This window comes from Prionailurus bengalensis, chromosome D2, assembly GCF_016509475.1.
Source record: "Prionailurus bengalensis isolate Pbe53 chromosome D2, Fcat_Pben_1.1_paternal_pri, whole genome shotgun sequence".
Lineage (NCBI taxonomy): Eukaryota > Metazoa > Chordata > Mammalia > Carnivora > Felidae > Prionailurus > Prionailurus bengalensis.
Window position 1 is genome coordinate 45,152,700 of NC_057351.1, and position 20,294 is coordinate 45,172,993.

At 50.2% G+C, this 20,294-nt stretch overlaps 1 long non-coding RNA gene across 1 annotated transcript; it reads right to left on the bottom strand.

Moving 5' to 3' along the window:
• Positions 1-101: 101 nt before the first annotated feature.
• On the bottom strand, positions 102-16,903 carry LOC122492951. The gene is made up of 5 exons (XR_006299791.1): positions 16,744-16,903; positions 15,455-15,526; positions 12,218-12,433; positions 11,091-11,167; positions 102-1,339 (listed from the first exon to the last, which is right to left on the bottom strand). It is a non-coding gene; the product is annotated as an uncharacterized LOC122492951 (long non-coding RNA).
• Positions 16,904-20,294: the final 3,391 nt, after the last annotated feature.

Genomic DNA, 20,294 nt, shown 5'->3' on the forward strand with positions numbered 1-20,294 from the left:
GCACATTCTGCCGTTTTGTCTGGGAGCTTCTGGTGCAAACATATAACATCTGTCGCTCCCGCACCTCTTAATGGCCACTCAGCAATGGTGCATTGGGAGATTTTAAGGACACATCAGTAGCATCCTACACTATGGCAGTGTCCCACATGGTAAAAACCAGGAAATACAATTTATTTGTAAATATGACCTTTTCCCCAAAGGCTGACAAAGTCTCTCCTGTCCCTTTGGTCCCGGGGTCTGCCTTTGGTGGAAAATCCTGGTCTTAGGGCTGTGCAGTGGACAGGAGGGCTGTCAGGGTGGGAGCATTTGCAGGGGCCCGGGCTGCATTCATTTGCCCCTGGCAGATCCAGCCTCCTCAGGCAACAGTGCCATCAGTCAGTACAGCGCTGGCCAGTGGGGTCTTTTTCCTACCCAAACCCAGGCCCGGTCCCCTTCCTCTGACATAGTGTCCTGCTATAACTACTTCCTCTGGATCTCTTTTAGGCTTCTACCCTGAGGATCCACAGACAGCTCACTGGCCCTGGCTCCTTGTGCTCATCTGGGCCGGGCCTGCCTCACAGCTTAATGCCAAGTAACACACTCTCCTCCAACCTCCCCAGCCTGTAGTCACTAAAATATAATTGTGGCCAAACCTCTTGCCCTGGCGGGTGACAGGGATGGAGATCAACAAAATGCAGCCCAACATACATCAGAGCCTGGGCAGGGACCAAGTTCTGAAAGCGAAGGCTCCTTTTCTGAATGGTCACCTGTGTATTGTAATAATCTTCCCTCAGCATCAGAGGCCTCCTCTGGTGCTTGGTCTCCCTGAGTCCTTCAGAAGCCTGGCTGCTGTGATGCCTCCCTTGTCACTAGGTACTGGGGTGACTTCTCCCCAGAGGACAGGGTAGCTCATAGGCCACTTCTGGACACAAGCATGAAGCAGGGGGTCCCTGAGATGCAAGCTGAGTCTCTGCCCAGGAATGGTAGACACAGTCTGTGCCTGCGTTTGCTCATGTGATGAACTGGGAGCTGATGGGAACCTGCCCACTGGCAGGATCAGGGGGTGAGTCGGGCTTGGTTACCTTGTGGCCTGGGGACAGTTTGTGTCATAGGGCCGTGTGGATCACTCACAGGGGTCACTCACCTTCCTGCAGCAACAGAGACAGCAGATCACCACCACGATAATGATCAGGGTTGGGACGAACAATGGGAATAGGTAGTCAAGGGTAGGCTTTTCTGTGACAGCCATGGGTGCTGGTGCCTCCTGTGTGACAACTGTGGGCACTGTTGTCTTCTGTGTGACAACTGTGGGGACTGAAGTCTCCTCCTTTGGGGCATCTGTGGGCTCCGATGTATTGCCCTGCAAGAAGCACCAAAGTCAGAGTCCTGGGTGGGTCTGGATGGCCCTCACTGGGTGCCTCCCCCCAGCACCTTACACAACACCCGCACATCAGCGTGTTCCCACTCACCTCAGATTTCCCCACCTCCAGGGAGCACTGAAGGCCTGGAGGACAAGACTGCACTCAAAGAGCCGCTGTAGAGCCCTGGGCCACAGAGCCCACCACTGGCTTCGTTCCGAGGCTCTGGCCCAGAGCCCTGACAAGGACCAGAATCCCCATGTGTGACATGCCAGCCCTCACTGCACGCCTCAGCCGCACGCGGTACAGTCCTGCCCTAAACCAAATGCACGGCTTTCCCTGAGGCAGGGGAGCTACAGGGGACGGAGTCTGTGCCCAGGAGGGGGAAGCAGGGTGGGGGCCCATGAACTCAGGCTCCTCCTGAGTTCTTTCCTAAATGTGCCTGCTGAGGGCAGCCTGTCAGTTAGGCTCCTGAGGGACAAATGGCTGAGTGTGGTCTGCTGGTCGGTGAGTGCCTGTCCTGGCACAAGCGAACACACAGTCAGAGGGCTGTCCGTGCTCCTGGAACCCTCCCAGCTGGGACTGGACACTAGGCTGGTGGCAATCAGGCACGGGCATCGCTCCTCCCAGGCAGCCCTCTTCCTGTGCCTAACGTGCTCTGTCGCCCATGTCATGCTGCCCCGCCCCAGGTGCCCGGGTGATGTGGAGCTCCGAGAAGTGGGCACCTGGGAGCAGCACCCTCTTTCCCACATGCCCATCCCTGAGCTGAGTCCCAGGCCCTCCCCACAGCCCTGGCAGCTTCCCACCAAGTGCCGGAGAGCAAAGTCCAGCAGAGGTCAGAGAGTTAGCGGAGAGGGATGGCTGAGGAGCACAAGAAAGCAGCAGAGGCAGAGGGGAGGCTGATACCCTCTGCAAAATGACAGGGGTGTTCCTCAAGTGGGCTTGGGCTTGCGGGCAGTGATGGGCGTGTGTGGGTTCAGCTGTGTCAGCAGCTGCTGAAACACCCTGATTGCACAGGGCCACAGTGGGTCCCACCTTCACAGAGATCCCCTGTGTCTGGGGCCTGGGTTTGGAGCACCCCGCTGTCCCCAGATGTCCTGGACTCAGGCTCCTAACACACTAGCCTCCCAGCCTCTCCCACTTGCCCAGCTGGAATGCAGGATGGAGCCCTGAGCTCCCCACCACTATTCTTGGGCCAGCGGAGGTGGCAAGGGGCGAGGCGGGGTGGCAGAGCCCCAGCACCATTTCTGGACTCTGCTTAGAGCTCTAACCATTCCCTTTCCTGTGCCTTCAGGGACACCTGGTTCCCAGAGAGAGACAGCAGAGGTTCTGCAGGACCTGGACAGGAGGCTACATGGCAGGTGCTCTTGTGGAAGCACTCCCAGGGCACCTCACAAGCCCGATGTGTGGACAGCTTTCTGATGATCGGCTGAGGGCCCCAAGCTGGCTGTGAGAAGTTGTCCCAGCTGCCTGTCTGCACAAAGTAGTTGCTCGGACTGCCTGGGACATTTCCCCTTCTTTTGCCTCCCTTGGTGTCAGCTCCTCCCGTACAGTGGTCCTGGACAGTCCAGGAGGGAGGCCGAAGCCCCACCCTTGCCCTCACACAGTCGGTGCCAATGAAAATCATGTTGCCTCTGAATGTTTTGCCACTTTCCAGGCTGTATTGCACGACGAGGGTCCTAAAGCATAGAAAAGGAATATGGTAACCACCAATATAGATAGGTATAGTTCTTGCAGTAGGCTCAGCTGTAATCAGCAGCTTTCTATATTGCAATGATTTTGATCACCAGGCATTGGGTCCATCAGTGGGCACATGGCATGAGTAAGGAGGACTCACCCCAATTCCTACAAGATCAACCTCTGCACTGAAGTGTGTCCAGGCACAAGGAGCCCTGCATGGAGACAGATGCCTTTCCAGGGAGGGTGGCTTGGTATCACCAACACTGACTCTTTTCTATTTACAGTGCATGTCGACTTGGCTCTTGAATGGCTGTCTGCAGCACAGTTACCATCCCCAGGGACATCATCCTCCCAATCCTACCTTTCCCAGCAGAGCCTGGGCTGAGAGAATCCTTGAGTGCCTCTGGGAACCACCACCAGGGCAGGTGGCCAGGATGCCTTGAGTCCTCCCTAAGTTAGGCACGTACTGCCCATGACATGGCATCCCACACTCTGTACACCTCATGGTGGCAAAAATGCCCATCTGACCCCCAACCTGGGGTACTTACTCTCCATCTGTCTTAAATTCATGGCCAGGGCAAAGTACTGAGTCTCCTTTTGGAGGGTAAGGTTTATTAGCTAAGAGAAAACCACAAGAGAATAATGTCAATGAGCATGTCCATCCATCCATCTCCCCTCAGCTGGTCCCTGACAAGCAGACTAACAACATTCTGGTAGATGTGAGCTTCCCTTTGCTGCCTTCCTCTGAGTCCCTGCTACGCACCAGGCCCTGTGCAATGCCTGGTTGGAATGGAAAAGGCAGGCTGAGTTCCTGCCCTCAAGGGCCCTATGTTTGAGGGATGGGAGGGAGACAGACAATGAAATAACTAACAAAGAACAAAATAAATGCAGAGAGTGACAAGTCATGAGACAATCATAAGCCACAGAAGGCATAGAGAACAGAAGGGAAGGGACAGCTACTTAGGAATGCAGGGCCTGTCCTGTCCTTTAGAGAAACCGTTTCCCTTAGGGGAACTGAAACATTTATCCCACAATGATGTGATGGTTGGGATTTGCTTCAAAGTAATTCCTGATGAAGGCATCAACAAAAACAGACTAGGCAGTGTTGATTATTGAAAGTAGGTGAAGCTGTGTCAAGTTCATGATACCATTTTTGCTACTTTTGTATATGGTTGAAAATTTCCATGAAAAATAAAGTACCTTTGAGGAGGAGATCCAGAAGGGGAAACCAGGTGAGGGGAAATCTGAGGAAATATTCAAGGGAAGAGTGTCCAACCTGTTGAGTGGCATGTGCCAAGGGCCTGGGGCAGAGCTAGCTGAGCTTATTGAGGAAAGACGTGAGTGAGGAGAGGTGTGCAGGGCATTGTGGGCCCTCAGAAGGGGTTTGGGTTTTATTCTAAGAATGATGGCTCTGACAAGGGGCTGCCCCAGATCCACTGGGGCAGCAGGACTCGTTGGTGGACTAGATACGGAGTGAGAGCAAAGAGGAACTACAGTTGATGGGCAGGGTTTGGCTGGAACGACTGGGATGGTGGTACCATTTAATGAGATAGCAAAGCCTGAGGAAGGAAGAGGGGCTTTGTTTTGTTTTGTGCTTAAGCGGGAGCTGGGAGGTGGCACTCAAGAGGCCCAGAACAATTCTGTCTCTTGTAGCTGTGGCACTCTCTCTCTCCTGAGGCCTAACTCTTTTCATACCCCGAACTTTGGTCACAAGTCATGTATATTCCCTCAGAATGGTTCATTTTCTTGTGGGTGAGCTTTGGCCCTAACTCACCCATCAGATTAGCTATAAGCTCCTGACCCTTTCACTGGGATGATAACAAAAGTTCATCGCCACGTATGGTTATGGGAAAAGAGTTGTATCGGCGAGGTAGGATGGTTGGGGTTAGTGGGGAAAAAATCCCTAAGAAATGCAGTTTACTTGACAGTAGGGTGTTCCCAGCAGAGAATAGCTGATGGCAGGCAGCCAGCATACTAAGGCCCAGAAGCTTGCCAGAGTGTAAAGTTTTCAAACCACTATTAACTGATTAAATTGAATACTTAATTTGCCATGTTACAGAATTGCTTAAAACATAAAAACATTATACACTAAAGACAGAAAAGATAAAACACAAAGAAATGTTAATTTTAACACTTTCTATAAGCTTCTCTATATTTTCTAAAATGTTTTCTCAGATGTGTAAATCTCAGAAAAATGTAATTAGAAAAAAAATCAAATCACTCCTCATCAGTGCATCAGAGGTCTTGGCAATAAAAAAAAAATCCTGCTGGGCCACTTCCGACCAGCCTCTGAATGGATTCAGACTGGCCATCAGCTGAGATGCACAGGAATTTATGCTGGATTCTCCCACGTGAGGCCCTGGCACAGGTCCACACTGAAGAGAAACACTGGTGATCTCCAGAGTGGGAACCAGTACAGTCACAGACCACAGGGGAAGTATCTGTGCACATTTCCTAGGAGACAGGTTGTGTCTAATGTTCCCCAAGAACTATCAACTCAGCAAGGCAAAGGCCCAGACTAGGCAATCAGATCACCTATCTATTTTCTGGCTCTTCCTACACTGGCTCCTGGCCTTGAGCAAAATCATTAATTGCCCCTGTGCCTCATTCCACAGCTCTACAGAGAAATGACAGTAGGTCTATTTGAGAATTTTGGGGATAGCATACGCAAGGTACTTAGCACATTACCTGATGTAGTGAGTGCACTATCAATATTGGTTCTCCATGTAAGTCATACTCAGTCCCTAAGCCACTCCCGAGGAAGTACAGAACAAAGAAAACTCATTTCCTGAGGACATCTACACACTGCAAGTGTGGAAATGTGGCAACAGTTCCCTGCCCCATTCTGTGTACCCATGGAAAGGAGAGGGGCTAGAGATGCTCTGGGGGAGAGGATTTGCTATGGGTTTACCAGATGGCCTTGCAGTAAGACTTCACTGCATATAATCTCATCAGGTCCAATGGATGCACTGGGGGCTCAGTGGGAGACAGTCCTACTGTATCACCCTGCTCTCTGGGGAGAATCACACCCACCTCAGTGGTGAGGGCACATCTGTCTGCCCAACTGTGTGCTTCCTCTGACCGCTCACCCACCATGGAAGAACACCTGATGCCTGAGCATTTCCCAATTATAGGCCTACATACGTGATATGACTTAGTCAGCCCAGCTACCATATTGGCTTCATTTTACAGTAGAGGAAAAAGAGGTTGAGAACAGACCCCTCGTTTGGTCAAGGTCACACATGTGATGTGTGCCTGTGCCAGGATTCCAGGGTCCTGTTCTGGCAGCTGGCATCCTCTCTCAATCCCAGATGCACGCATTCTCCTGGGAGGCTACCAGTGAACCTGGCCCAGACTCGAAGTCCTAGGGCTGCCTGTGTTTCTCTTCAGCAGACTCAATGGATTTGGGTCCTTGTCTCTCAAGGTGAGTGAGAGCTGAGCCAAGGGAGGGGGAATACAGCTCTGGGGCAAACCCAGCACAGCACAGCCATTCTTGGCAGGGGTTAAAGCCCTGCTCTGAGAGGCTCTTGTGGTGTTGGGGGTTGATGACTTCCCAGCTTTGAGGTGTAGGTGACCAGGCTTCCCAGTCAGGTCCCTCCTTCTACGTGTCCATGCTGATCTATCCTCACAGTGCCCACAGTGAATGGCCAGCAAGGGCATTGAAGGCCTAGGTGGCTGAGGGGAAGGCAGCCTTTTGTAGGGCATTTGTCACTTGGAGACACCAAGGGGTATACTTCCTGAAGACAGTGATGTTGTTCTTAACATATTTGCAAAGAAGTTGTTTATTATTGGTTAGATCCACGCCAATTACGAAAAATTGTGCATATGTGGTTCTGCAAACGAAACATCCAAAGATCTTGTGAGGTAGTGCTGAGGGCTGCCTTCCCTCTGATTCTTCCCAGTGACTCCTGGGAGAAAGCAAACATGTCGAAACCTAGATGCGGGACTCCCTGGGGCCCGATCTTCACCCAGTCTCACTCTGAGGGTCCATTCTGAGAGAAAAGGGGCCTTGAGTATTCAGGGCCACTCTCCACTCCTGACTCTGGGACACCATTAAAGGCATTCAGCCTCAGTCTTGCATAGGGGCAATGCCAGCCATAAATTTCTGACCCTGAAATGCCCAAGTACATGCTGAAGTGTGCAGACAGTCCTCTCCATGGGGTCTCCCACATTAATGAGAGAAGACCCAGGACAATGAAGCTGGAGACCCCAGGAACAGGGCTGGGACTCAGATGAGGCAGACAAAGAGCCCAGGACCCTGCACAGAAGTAAAGATAAGTTAAAGTAAAGGTAAGTTCTGTCTTAGCTGTGGTTCTGGAAGTCTCACATGATTGTTCTTCCCCTGCCTTTGCCTGAGGCTTCATGGACTACACACAACCCACCCGGGATTCAACAAGCACTTCCTCTTTCAGTGTGGAGACACTAATATGTGAGGTGCAGGTCTAGACCCTAGACCTTCCCCAGGCTGCTGAGCCTCCCCTGAAGCAAACACCAGGGGTAGAGAAGACAGCTGGTAGACTGGATCCCTAAGGATTTAGCCAGGATAGCATGTGGGTCTTTAACTGCAAGCCCAAGGTCATTAGCCTCCATCACTGCCTCCTGTCCCAGACTGGGTCATTCCAATTCTGGAAGCTTGGTTTGCCCTAGCGCAATTTATTTATTTACACAACCTTTATTATAGCACAACCTTGGACCTGGCTGCCCTTATTTCTCCTGCTTCAGGTCTCCCTGCAACTCCCATTGATCAGGGCAGTGTTTGCAAATTCTCTGCTTTGAAGAAAATAGATTCTGAGCCTGTGGCCCAATGCTGGCTGCTGTTGTGGTTTGTTAGGCATTCAAGTGTCTTCCAAAAAAAGCCTGCACATTTTCCCTAATAACCCAGATCACTAGCATTCTTCAAAAATGGGAACACCTGGAAATGGTGGGTTCATACTTCTGCATGTCAACCATTGTCTGGGCCCTGTTCACATCAGGGGAGCTCCTCAGGGGCCAGCGCCTTCCTTACTGCACTACACCCCACATGCAGTCAACCATCCTTGGCTTGGCCTGACACATGCTTCCTGCTCACGGCACCAGCCTGGCCCCCGAGGGCACTGATGGCAGTGGTCCACCCAGCGGAGGCTTGATGTCTGTAAGTGACACGTCCTCTCCCACACACAGTAACCAACAGTACAATGCTGCTTTGAACTCAGTTGTGCCAGGCTGCCTGCTCAAGGCTCACACTTCATAAGGACCCTTCCCACCATGACACAGGGCTCTGTGATTGGCTTGGAAGGAGCAGTTGGGCTCATCTCCTGTGCACCCTTTCGCCAGCCGGGCTAGGGCCACCCTGAGCAGAGCTTTGGCTCTCAGTCTCAAGGAAGTGTCATCTGCAATTTATATTCCAGGATTTTTTATTGCAAAGAAGCATTTCCTTGCAAGACAGAACTGTAAATTGACAGCCCACACTGTAACTAGATACAGGCAGAGAAGGGAACAGCCAGCTGCATGTGGACAGATCAGGCTCCAGAGGAGGCAAAAATAGTGAGTAGATCCTTCCTGCCACAAGCACACAGACAGAAGGAACCGGAAGTGGGCAAATCTGTGCCAGGCCAAGCCATGTAACACTGGTGTTCATCCAAAATGACACTCCTCACTAACTGAGCATATACTATGGGCAGATCTACACTTTCCTTAACCTCTAATACCCGTGAGCTAGGCATTCCTACCCAAGCTTACAGAGAGAGAACCTGAGGCTAAGAGAGAGCAGGTGGCCTCCTGTACCCCTGGCAGGTACAGGGCCAGGATCTGACTTCAAGTACCCATTCCAGGACCCACTTCTGCCCCCTTTGCTCTTGTCTTAGTTCTGAGCAGCTATCATGAGGCTGCTTCAGAGGGATGGCCCCGCAGCGCCTGCACTTTTCGGGAAGAGCACATGCTCTCCATATGCCTGTGACTCCCTTCCCACCGTGCACTCCCTGCAGCCTTCAGGCCCTGCTCAGTCACCACTTCTCCTCACAGCAGGACCTCCTGTGTCCCTAGGCACTGCTGCTCTCAGAGGGTCTTGTCACTCTGGCAAGTGTTGGTACATGGAAGCAGGGTGATGGTGTCAGACTTTCAAGCAAAAGACATGTGGAGTTAAAGGATTTTGCTTTGTCTAGTAGTTTCTCCTTCTGCTCCAACACCCCTCACCCAATTTCTCCAACGGTAACACACACAGGAGGAGAATGAAGCCAAGGATGGATGAACACTGGCTTTCAGGGAGCTGTGTCTCCTAGGTAGACTCCCACTGTGTACCCGCTCTCAGGTGGCACAGGGACCATCCAGTCCCTGGCAGGGAAACCGATCCTTCTTTATGAGAGCTTTCTTTCTGGAGGAAGAGTTCTACATCAGGCCTCCTGGGGCTCCAGAGAGAGGAGCTGGGAAGGCAGACAGCCCGCTGACAAGGTCAGGAGGAAGCCAAGCAGTGAGGAAGGACAACCAACCAACCATGAGACTGACAAGGGCACCGGGTGGAAGTGACCTGCCCTGGGAGGGTCAGGCTCTGGGACACCACCTGCTGCTCAGCACCGGCTCTTTGGGAGAAATTCAACTCTACTGACCAACGTTTAAGCTGTGTGTCCTCTTAATGATGCAATTCTACTTCTGGAATTGATCCGGGGAATCCTGACCCACGCCCACAGAGAGGTGAGCCTCAGGGCGTGCACAGCCTGCTGTAGCCACATATTAGGAACCACCACAATATCGACCAGGGGAGACTAATGAAAGAAGTTTCCTCCATCCATGTAATGGAGTATGTGCAGATGGCTGGAAAATGTTATGAACTGCATGATCCCATTAATGTAAAAATACCTTGAAAAGCATATATAAATAGCTATTTGCATCTATATGATCAATTATATATGGTAGCTATTTCTGGGAGGCAGTAATAGTAGAAAAAGGGTAACTTTATGATCATAGAGGGACAGTAGCTATCCACATTGGTGAAAGTTGTGTCTTTGCACTGCATAGTGGGTCCTGCCTTCGCCCTTTGGGTCCTAATGCCCCAGAGTCCGCTCTACCCTCTGCACACAGTGAGTCTCTTGGCCACCCTGTGGGACCTGTCCACCGGATCTCGGAAGAAAGTCTTCCTCTGCCCTGTGTCCTACTGTGTACCCCCACTGATGTGCCCTGGATATTGGGGTTCTTTGCAGACAGGACACATCAATGATGGCACATATTAGGGCCATCTCTCTGGGCCATCACGTGGAGGAAAAAGAATGACAGCGTGCCAGCCACAGCCTGCCACAGTGGTGAAAAAGCCTCGAGTATACCCAGCAGACACACAGGAGGGATAAATCTCCAAATCACCATGCTAAGTGCATCGACAAAACACAGTGTTAATACCACATGGACCCATTAAAGAGAGGTTTTTATAGAGCAGCCAATGGATGGACAATCAGAACATTAAGTGCCTTTAGGTTTCAGGAGGAAGTTTTGCCAAACAAGGGTATAGAGTGAATTTTCTAGAAGCAAGTGTAATGGTCTGTGTTTTCATGGGGGTGTAGTCACACATCGGTTGTGCACATTTGTCAGAACTCATCAAATGATACACTTACATTTGTCCTATTTCATAAAAATAACTCTTAACAAATATAGGTCCCTAGTTCAAGATATGCATATGAAGGGTTTGGTAGCAGAGTAGGCTGATGCATGTAATTTACCTTAAAATGTGACAAAAATTAATATGAATTGATGGAGAGAGAGAGAGAGAGAGAGCAAGATACTAGACAGTGGCTTGTCTTATGCCATGTTAGACTCCAAGGGCCAGACCCTGACCTTGGCCAGCAGCCCACCATTAAGGAAGGGAAAGCCCTTACACCTGCACATGGGTGTGGAGTGGCTACCTGCTGCCCAGACACTAGGGGTGGGTTAGAGAAGAATCCTCTGGTTACCTATTCAGAATTACCTGGTTTCTGTCATATTTGTCGAATGCCACAAAGTAAACTAGGGACTGCTTTCTCACAGCTTTTCTAACCTAAGAGAAATAAGGCTTTCAGTACAAAATACCCAAATGTATGCAACAAAATACTGGTAATGATGGGCGGGACTCACTTGGATCTTAGTCTTCTGAAGTGATGTTGTTGATAGTGGTGTGGTGGTCGTAGCGATAATCAGGCTAGGCACAGGGGCTGCAGAGGAGGCAGAGAGTGGTCTGGTCAGTAAAGGCACCCAAGTGACACTCTGCAGGCTGCTGGGTCCACAGCACTTCTCCTCACACCTCATCCTCCAGAGGACAGGCACCCAACCCGAGCACCCACTATCAGAAGGGCCTAGAGGACTAGAAGCCCAATCCTGGAGGGAGGAGGGGCCTTAGACAGGAACCACATTATAGACGGCACTGAGCCCTGCTCCTACTACTGAACTGTCCTTCCTGAACGGCCCTTCCTACTGAACTGTCACTACGACCAGACGCACAACCTTTGCTCTGAAAGGCAACTCTATTGACTTCACTGGACAAGCGTCAGCGTTTTAGATAAGCAAAGGGAGTGACAGCCAGACTCGATTGTACAAGGTGTCCTACAGCTCGGTGGAAGGTGGGGCTCTGGATCAGGGCAGCACATACAGAAAGACCTGTTGTATCCGTAGGCCCAGGGATCCAGAAGGTAAGGTCAGAGGCTCTCGGGCTGAGGATGCTGTGCCCAGCTCAGTGCCTTTCCCCACCAGGCCCATGTTTCTTTCCTGGCAAGGTCTGGGGCCCTAACCTAGATGAACATGATTCCGGGCAGAGCACAGCCGTTTCCAGTGTTGGAGGCACAGTCACAGGACGACATCAACCAAAGGGAAGGAACCGCAGGGAAAAGGCATCAGGGCCAGAGAGGTGATGGAGACAAAGTGTGGGCAAGGGGGAAATCCAGGTCTTTTTTTCTGAAAACAGAATCCTGTCTGCTCCTGGTTCCCTTGGCTTTTCTTGTTCAGGCAGCCCAAGTGTTGGTCAAGCACCTCACAGTTACCAAGAGCCTAGATGGTACACACATGATCCCATGTGGTTCTGAGACTCATCACTGGGGGTGGTTTTCATCCTCACTGCATAGAGGAGGAACCTGTGACACAGAGAAGCCAAGCACTATGCTCCAAGAGTCAGCAATAGGAAAGGGGCTGAGGAGGGTCTGCACCTTGCTGAGGCCCAGGCCTGGCTCTGTCCCCACACCTGCCCATAATGAAGTCACCAGGAAGCTTACATTTGTGCCACTGATTATTAATCTGCTCATTTGACTGCTAGGATATGAAGGAGTGTTGGCGGGGGCAGTGGGAGGACCCAGGATACTCTAAGAACTCCAGAAAGCAGAGATCCTCAGAGCTCTAGATTCGGTACCTCCATAAATGCATACTCTATGTTTGTCTCTCCTGAAGGCTCTAGATTCTTAAGGTCTTTAAGAATGTTTCCTACTTTCTCCCTGAAAAAAAAAAATTAGAAAAGATTTTGAGGTCTAATTTGGGGTTGAATTTACAAGCAGCCCAAGCCGTCCTGGAGCCACTGTGCACTGTGCAGACTTGCCTAGTCAGGACAGGACACCAGTCAAGTAGCCTGGTTGTGACCTTATGCTCTGTGTCCTTGATATGGACAGGTCTTGCTCAGGCCTTCTCTGTCCCCTATCTGGTGAGCATGGTGTGGGGGGAGGCTGCTTTGCTGCTCCCATGGGTATGGCCTGGCTTTCTCTGCACTCACCACTGTCTCAGGCACACTACCTGGGGGACCCTCAAGAGCCCTGCCTTGACCATCCGTGGTGAATGTGGGGCACACCCATGGATGTGCCACTGTGAATCTGTACTCACAGTGTAACTGGAAGGGCTTCTAGCACCTACTGGGTCCCTTGGGAAGGCACACTCTTCCTTCAGCAGGTAAGGCTGAGTTTGGAAAAGGTCATCCGGCTGATAGCTCTGCTCTGTCCCATCCTCCCCTGTCACAGAATCCTGAGATTGACTAGCACCTGCCCCAAGCCTCTTCCCCTTCTGGATTGGCACCAAAGGAAGGAGAAAGCTCCTTAATGAGAGAACTAGGGCTCCTGGGTTCACATACTCCTGAAGAAAAAGGCCAAAAGCTGGGGAAGTGCCTTGAGGGCTACCCATGGAGGGGCAGTGCTCCCCTGGATGACAAGGGTATGTGGCCAGTTGGCTGCTGTTAAGGGGGATTTCACGGGTGGGACTGGGGCCCTAGATTCAGGCTAATCCCATGTGACAAGCCGAGTTAGCACAGCAAGGCTAGGAGAACTGGGACCCTGAGAGGGGTTCTCACTGTGGGGAGTGGAGGTGTTTCTGTGGGGTGAGACCTGAGAGCCTTGATTGGAGCTGGGATCAGCCTGGGATTGGCTTTCCTAACATGCCCCACTGCCTAGGATTTGAGGAGGCCTGTGGTGGGGTGCCTGGGAGGGACCTCATGCAGAGAGAATCCAGGAGGGGACACTAGTGCCTAATACAGGTGTGATCTAGCCCTGCCAAGCCCAGGAGGTGAGGCCTGGCACCCATGACCAGTGGAGGTGAAACCAGGTGCTGCTCCACTCAGCAGAAGCCCTCTCCCTCCCTCACCACATACCAGATTTTCTTCTACCCCTTCTCAGTGTCTGGCCCAGGAGCCCCCAGGCTTTTTCTTGCCCAAGCAGGCTCTCCCCAGGGAGTGTTGCCCCTCTAACCCTGCCCCCAGCTATGTCCACGGAGGGGATACCAGCTCCTTGTCCTCTAGTAGTCCTTCTTACTCTTTAACACCTGTCTCAACCCCTTGGATCCCCTCCATCTCTTCCCTGTTGTCACCCTCCTCGCCATCAACCCTGGGGGCTTCCTATCCTCTGGGCCCCTGGGTTTTCTAGTGCCCAGAACAAGCCCCCTTTCAACTGTGTCTCCTCAGCCTACTCTCTCTTAGCAGAAAGGGCTCAGAAAGCATTAAGCAGGGTTCCATCCCTGCTCCCACATTCTCTGCAGACCCTCAAGAGTCACACCTATATCAGGCTCTAGTGTCCCCTCCTGGATTCTCTCTGCATGAGGTCCTTCCCAGGCTCTCTGCCACAAACCTCCTCAACTCCTAGGCAGTGGGGCATGTTTAGGAAGGCCAATCCCAGGCTGAGCTCAGTTCCAGTCAAGGTCCTATGGGGGTTTGGGAGCTGGCAGCTTTAGGGCCCTGATCTGAGTGTGAGCTGTCTTCCCAGCTGCACATCTTTCCCCCTTACCCTTATTTCACCTCATTTCCACTCCCTTAGGCCTCACTCCCACTCCTGAACCCTGGCTTGGGGGAGATGTTACTTTGTTCACTCTCCAGAGATGACCATGAAGACCCTACCTGGGCTCTCCCACAGCTTCTCACATCTGGGCTCTGAGTCCCCTACCACGGAGGAGGCAGAGGTCTTACCCTCCCCAGCGGGCAGCAGCTTCTCCAGAGCCTCCCTGCCCAGCAGCCCTGCATCTCTCTGCCACCTGCCAGCGTCTCTCCCAATGGACTTGCTTCCTTCCACTTTGAACCTATTCAGGTCTCTCTGTCCTAAATGCAAAACCCCACCTATGCACAAATTTATGCCTCTCCTAGTGCTTGGGACAGCCAGCCCTTTCTCCCTGCTTGTCCTTGAGTCAGGCAGAAGAGTGCCACCTCCATGCATTGACATCACCACTCTGCTATTCCTGGCTTCTCTCCATGGTCCTGAATGGTGGCTCTGCCACAAATACTGGGGCCCATTCAGTTCTAAGGGTGCTCAACTTCTCTTTGGTCCTTCACTGTCTCTAAATTGGGTTCCAGTCATTTGTGTCCATGAGAATCAACATCTCAACTACTCAGAAGTTCCATTATTTCCTATTTCCAGGTTTTTGGGCAAACTGTTTGCCCCACCATGTTCCACCTCAAGCACCTTATCCTAGCTTTGTGTTCAGGACCCCACTCATGGGCTCCCCTGCCTCAGACACACCAAAGGGCAAAGATCTGTTTCCTTGTGATGAATCAACACTTCAATGCTGCCTATCCCTCCTCACCAATGGCCTAGGGCAGAGAGTGACACACAACAACAGGTGCCCAACTTTGGCCAGTGTTCATAAATAAGCTGCACATCTGACTTATCCCATTTGGGAAGTCCACACAGCTGGTCTCTTCTAAAGACAGGGAAAAGCATAGGCAGAAGGATACAGAACACATGAGGCCTGGCACCCATGGCCAGTGGAGACCAAACTGGGTGCTGCCCAGCCCAGCAGTAGCACCCTTAGAGGCCTTAGAGGGGTGAGGGTGGTCTAGAAGTACATGGTTGGCCATTGTCAGAGCAGCCAAGGATCAGAGGAATCAGGAGAGTTGGAGCTTGGGGTCACGGTGCACAATGAGGGAATGCCAGTCCAGCCCATGTTGCACACCAGTGGGTGCCCACTGTGTCTCAGAGAACCTCTTAGCTCCTTGGCTTTTTCTGGGGTCTTGCCCACTAGGACTGCCTTAGGGTCAATGTGACACTTACCTGTCTTTGTTGAGTCATATATGGGTGAAGCCATATGAGGCATAGGTGATTATGGAGATCCGCAGGTTTATGCTGGGGAGAAGCACATACTTATGAGAAGTCATTAATGCAGTCTCAAAATGAAGCCAGAGAGCAGGCCACACTACTGGGGACACAGCTCCCACCTCAACTTTTCTATTTTTGGACACACTTTTCAACCCCCAGAACTCCCTGTAACTTCAGTAAAGAATTCTGAGGACTGTGGCCTGGGCAGACTTCCTGGAAGAGTGTGCCCGAATGGCATCCTGATCCATCCTTATACTTACAGCATTCCAACACACACACACACACACACACACACACACACACACACGATCATGAGTACAGTGCATCACAAAGAGATAGACACCTTCTCACTTCTGAATGAGGACCTCCCAAATGGCCTCTTCTCTTCTGCAACCTATTTTGGACCTTCCTCCCCCACTTCCCTCCTTCTAACTCCTCCTCTACCTCCCTTTCTCCTCAAAAAGTTATTCTCCCTTTTGGTAGCCATTCATATATATCCCTCCCTTTCTTCCCCTTGGTTACTGTTTTCTGGTCTGCTGACTCTCATTATCTTTTATCTAAACTATTTTGGTTCTTTTACAACTCATTTTACCACTACTATCCGGCTTTTCTTCTTGGAGCACAACTTTGATATTATCACACCCCTGAACAAGAATCATCTGTGGCTTCCTATAGCTCACAGCAGGAAATTCAAGCCCCATGGCCTGGCTTGAGTGACTATGTTTTGGCTCCAAGCTGACCCATCTGGCTTAATCTCCCAACCCCTCCCTGAGTTAACTCTATTCTGTACCCAAACAGACTACTCGGTCCATAAGAAGTCTCCTTGTTCCTGTTACCCTGTCTTTTCCATACTTCAAGAAATAGATCAAATTTCCACACCCGCTGGGAAGACATTCTTGATTTTTTTCTGTGAATTCTTAATTTTTCCTTAAGGTTGCATGTAAGTCTTGTGCTTTTTCTTTTGAACCCTGATACCTTTTAACCAGGTGCTTAATTACTGTGTTACTGGTTTGCCTGTTTCCTAACCTGTCAGGTCCTCAAGGGCAGCCTGTGTCCCCAGAAGTGTGGCCTGACTCTCAGGCAGAAGCCATTTAAAGCTGTCACGACCTAATGGAATGACTCTAGTCTGTCCTTTTTTCCTGTGTCACAGCACTGCCCTGGGCTCTGTGCTCCTGACCTAAGGGACACTCATGCCCACTAAGCTAAAGAGCTGTGTACTCTGCCTGGCAGAGGAAAACACACACCTACTTTGTGAACCTCTTCACCACTTCCTCCACAAATTTGTGAATGTCCTTCCAGGACTTCTTTGCACTTTCTGACCTGAAAAACCAAGAAGACATTGAACAGAGGGATTGCATGCCTCCCCTGGGTGGGCAGCATTTCTACCTCCCATAATCCCTTGAGCACTCCCTCCACAGCCCACATAGCTGATGTCTGCTACACCCCCTCAGTGGCCTTAGTGGGTCACCTTGGTGGTGATTCTCATCAGTGTAAGTGGTGGGGAGGATGCCCATGTAGACCTGTGCTTGAAGATGGGGGACTTCTGGTGCAAACCTGGATGGGTGGTCATGAAAATGGCTTTGTTAGACAAGAAGGAAGGAGGATGGAAGAGCCCCCAGTGATTCTGATACGTTGTTCTTTTGGCTCCCCCACTTACCAACACATCAGTAGGAGCCCTGGCCTCAGCCAGGAAGGATGTGATACTCAGAATATTTTATTTCCCTCTTTCCTGTCAGCCTACAAAGCTGAACCACTCTGGATACAGTATGCCTTTTCCAGCCTCACTGCCATGGAAGGTGTTGGAACAGGCCCAGGACAGTGCTGTTCTAGTGTCATCATGATCCAACCATCAGGGAAAGCCACAGGTACCTCCTATTCCTACTTTCAGTTTCTTACTCCCATTGGCTCCCACTTTACTCCCTGGATGGAGAGTAGGAGTATATAAAGAATGTTTGTGTCATGATGACCCCTCTGCCTAGGTGGGAAGTACTTAAGTGTGCCCTAGGTGCCAAGGGTTCAAAAAGTCTTTGCAATGCTACATCTCTCTATGTCTGTACAATTCCAAATTGTGGAGGCTTATTAAATGTTTTGGTCAGGGTTCTGTAGATGGTGAGAGCAAAACACGCTGATGCCAATACCTGGACTCTTTCCTTGGATCTGTGATGTTTCGTGTCTTTCCCATATCATAGGAGTCAGAGAAACCCACAAGGAGGCTCTTCCTTTCACCTCCAATTATCCCTATATTCATTAACATCCTGAATGTCATGTTTACATGTGTTATTCCCACACATCCAAAAGCATCCTTATCCTCTCTGCCATTCCTTCTGCCTCCTCTAAGATGCTTCTAAAACTGTTGATAGATGGTGAGGGAACTAAGAATAGATGATTCTAACCATGTCAGGATGATCATCATGAAGCACATATATATGAAGCACTTTACATGCATGCTTTCCAATTCCAGAACAACTCTGTGATGTCAAAATTATTCCCACTTTACAGATGAGAAAACTGAGGCTCTCATAGGTCAAAGAATTTGGCACAATGGATATGAACTCAGATATAGCTGTAAAAGCCTTGTTCTTGCCATTGGACTTGGGAGACTGGGGTGACACTGCTGTGCCAATAATTGCTGGGAGCATAGCAGTGGACTCCAACAACTTACCCATAATATAGACTTTCTCATGGAAGCTCCATGCTAAAGTACAAGGAAGGCAATTCCTTTCCTAAGTAATTATAACTCTTCCCACTTTTCTTCTCATTATTACTCTCCCCTGTTTTTCCCCAGAATGAGGAAGATCTTCCAAAGAAGATTCACAGGATGAGTCTTCAACCCATCTACCAGCCCTGGGAAAGTTTGTGGTGGTTTTGAAGGAAGGTCTAGCATCTAGAACATGGAAGAATGTGAGTGCTCTTATGTAGTGGGAAAAACCACAAGGATATAAGTGTCTAGGAGAGAGGCAGTATGGAACAGAGCAACCACATAGAGTTCCAGCACACTGAGCTCCAATCATATTTTAGCACCCCATACCAAAATGAGAATGGAGAGATGGGGATCACCAGACATTTGGGGGCATCTCTACTGTTGTAACTTGAGTCCAAAATATCTTAGCGATGTAACTACTCTGGGTGAATGGAAAGGGTGGGCAAGGTCCATGTAGGAGAGCCTACATGAACTATAAGAAAACTAAATTCTCTTCATTCCTAGGCAGAAGTCAATAGAGAATGAGTAAACATCAAACAACAAGAAACAGTATCAGTACTAGCATGTTCTTAGAAACAAAGTTATAATACCAGAAAAAATACCAGAAAAAATCTGGAAGATTTGTAAGTGCCTGTCCCTGGGGAACGAGATGAGAGGAAATGAGAAGTGGTGCAGGAGCCCCAAGTTCTTTATTGTCAAGTTTGTAATGTGTTTAAATTTAAATTTATGGTCAAACATTTCTTCCTAAATGTAAAAAAAGGAATTAGAGGGGTGCCTGGTGCCTCGGTTGAGTGCCCAGCTTCAGCTCAGGTCATGATCTCGCAGTTCGTGAGCTCGAGACTTGTGTTGGGTTCTGTGCTGACAGCTCAGAGCCTGGAGCCTGCTTAGAATTCCATGTCTCCCTCTCTCTCTGTCCCTCCCCTATTCATTCTCTGTTTCTGTCTCTCTCAAAAATAAGCATTAAAAAAAAAGACGATTTCTGCATTAGCTTTGTAGGAGCTTCAGAAAACAATGAAAAGTTTATCACAGTAAAGCGAATGTGCAATCAAGAAACAGCCATCTTCAAAAATAGAGAGGTTAAGATGGTGGTGAATTAGGGGGACGCTGGGCTTTCCTTGTCCCTCAAACACAGCTGTATTGAGGTCAGATCACTCGGAACACCTAGGAAATCAATCTGTGGACTGGCAGGAGGACATCCATGGTTGGAAGGAGACAATGAGGCAGGTGTGAGGTGCATGGAAGTGAACTGGGGGAGAGAAAATTGTGGTGCTGTGGAGGGGAGGGAACACTTCCTGCAGGGAGACAAAAGGGAGAGAAAGGGAGAGGGGTTGAGAAAGTGTGGCATCAGGTATGCAGAAGAGGAAAACATCTCCCAACCATGGACTGGGGAAGGAGAAGTACCGAGTGTTGCACGTTTTTGCAAACAGCATGTGGAGCTCAAACTCTGAGGTTTTGGAAGTGTTTGACTTTCCCTAGAGTGGAGCTATGGTATGCACTCCTGGGGATAAGGAAGGAGCTGGCCTCAGAGTACATAGCATGGTATAGGGATTGTCAGGGCACATTGGGAGAGAATAGTCCCCTTCCTGGAGTACTTTTGGAAGAGGGAATATTGCCTCTCCAAAGACAAAAGACCCTATAGGTGCCAGCAAAAGGTCTTTCATCAGCAGGGGACAAAGGTGTGCCCAGAGAGAATATAACCTTTGCTACTTTTAGTGGTGTTACACCATAGGTTCTGCACACTGTGCAGACTTGAGATTGTTTTTCTAGAATAAAGGACATCAGACAAAGCGTAGAGAGGCTCCATTCTGGAGGAGGGGGCAGGTATACATGGTGCCAGGTCCTGTAAGATTTTCAGTTTTGAATCCCAGGCACATGCCAAAGAAAAAATGCAGGAGAGCTGTGGCACAGGGCAAGCCACAGTGTCCTCACTGCACCCTCACTATTCTGTGAAGGCTGCCTGAACAACAGAGCTCTGAGATCCCCTGTCTGGGGATGAGATATTGGGGTGGCACCATATTCCTCATATTCCTTCTTACGCCAAGCACTGTCCCCCTTTGCCTGGGAACTGCTTATTTATTGGGGCAAGACTGACTC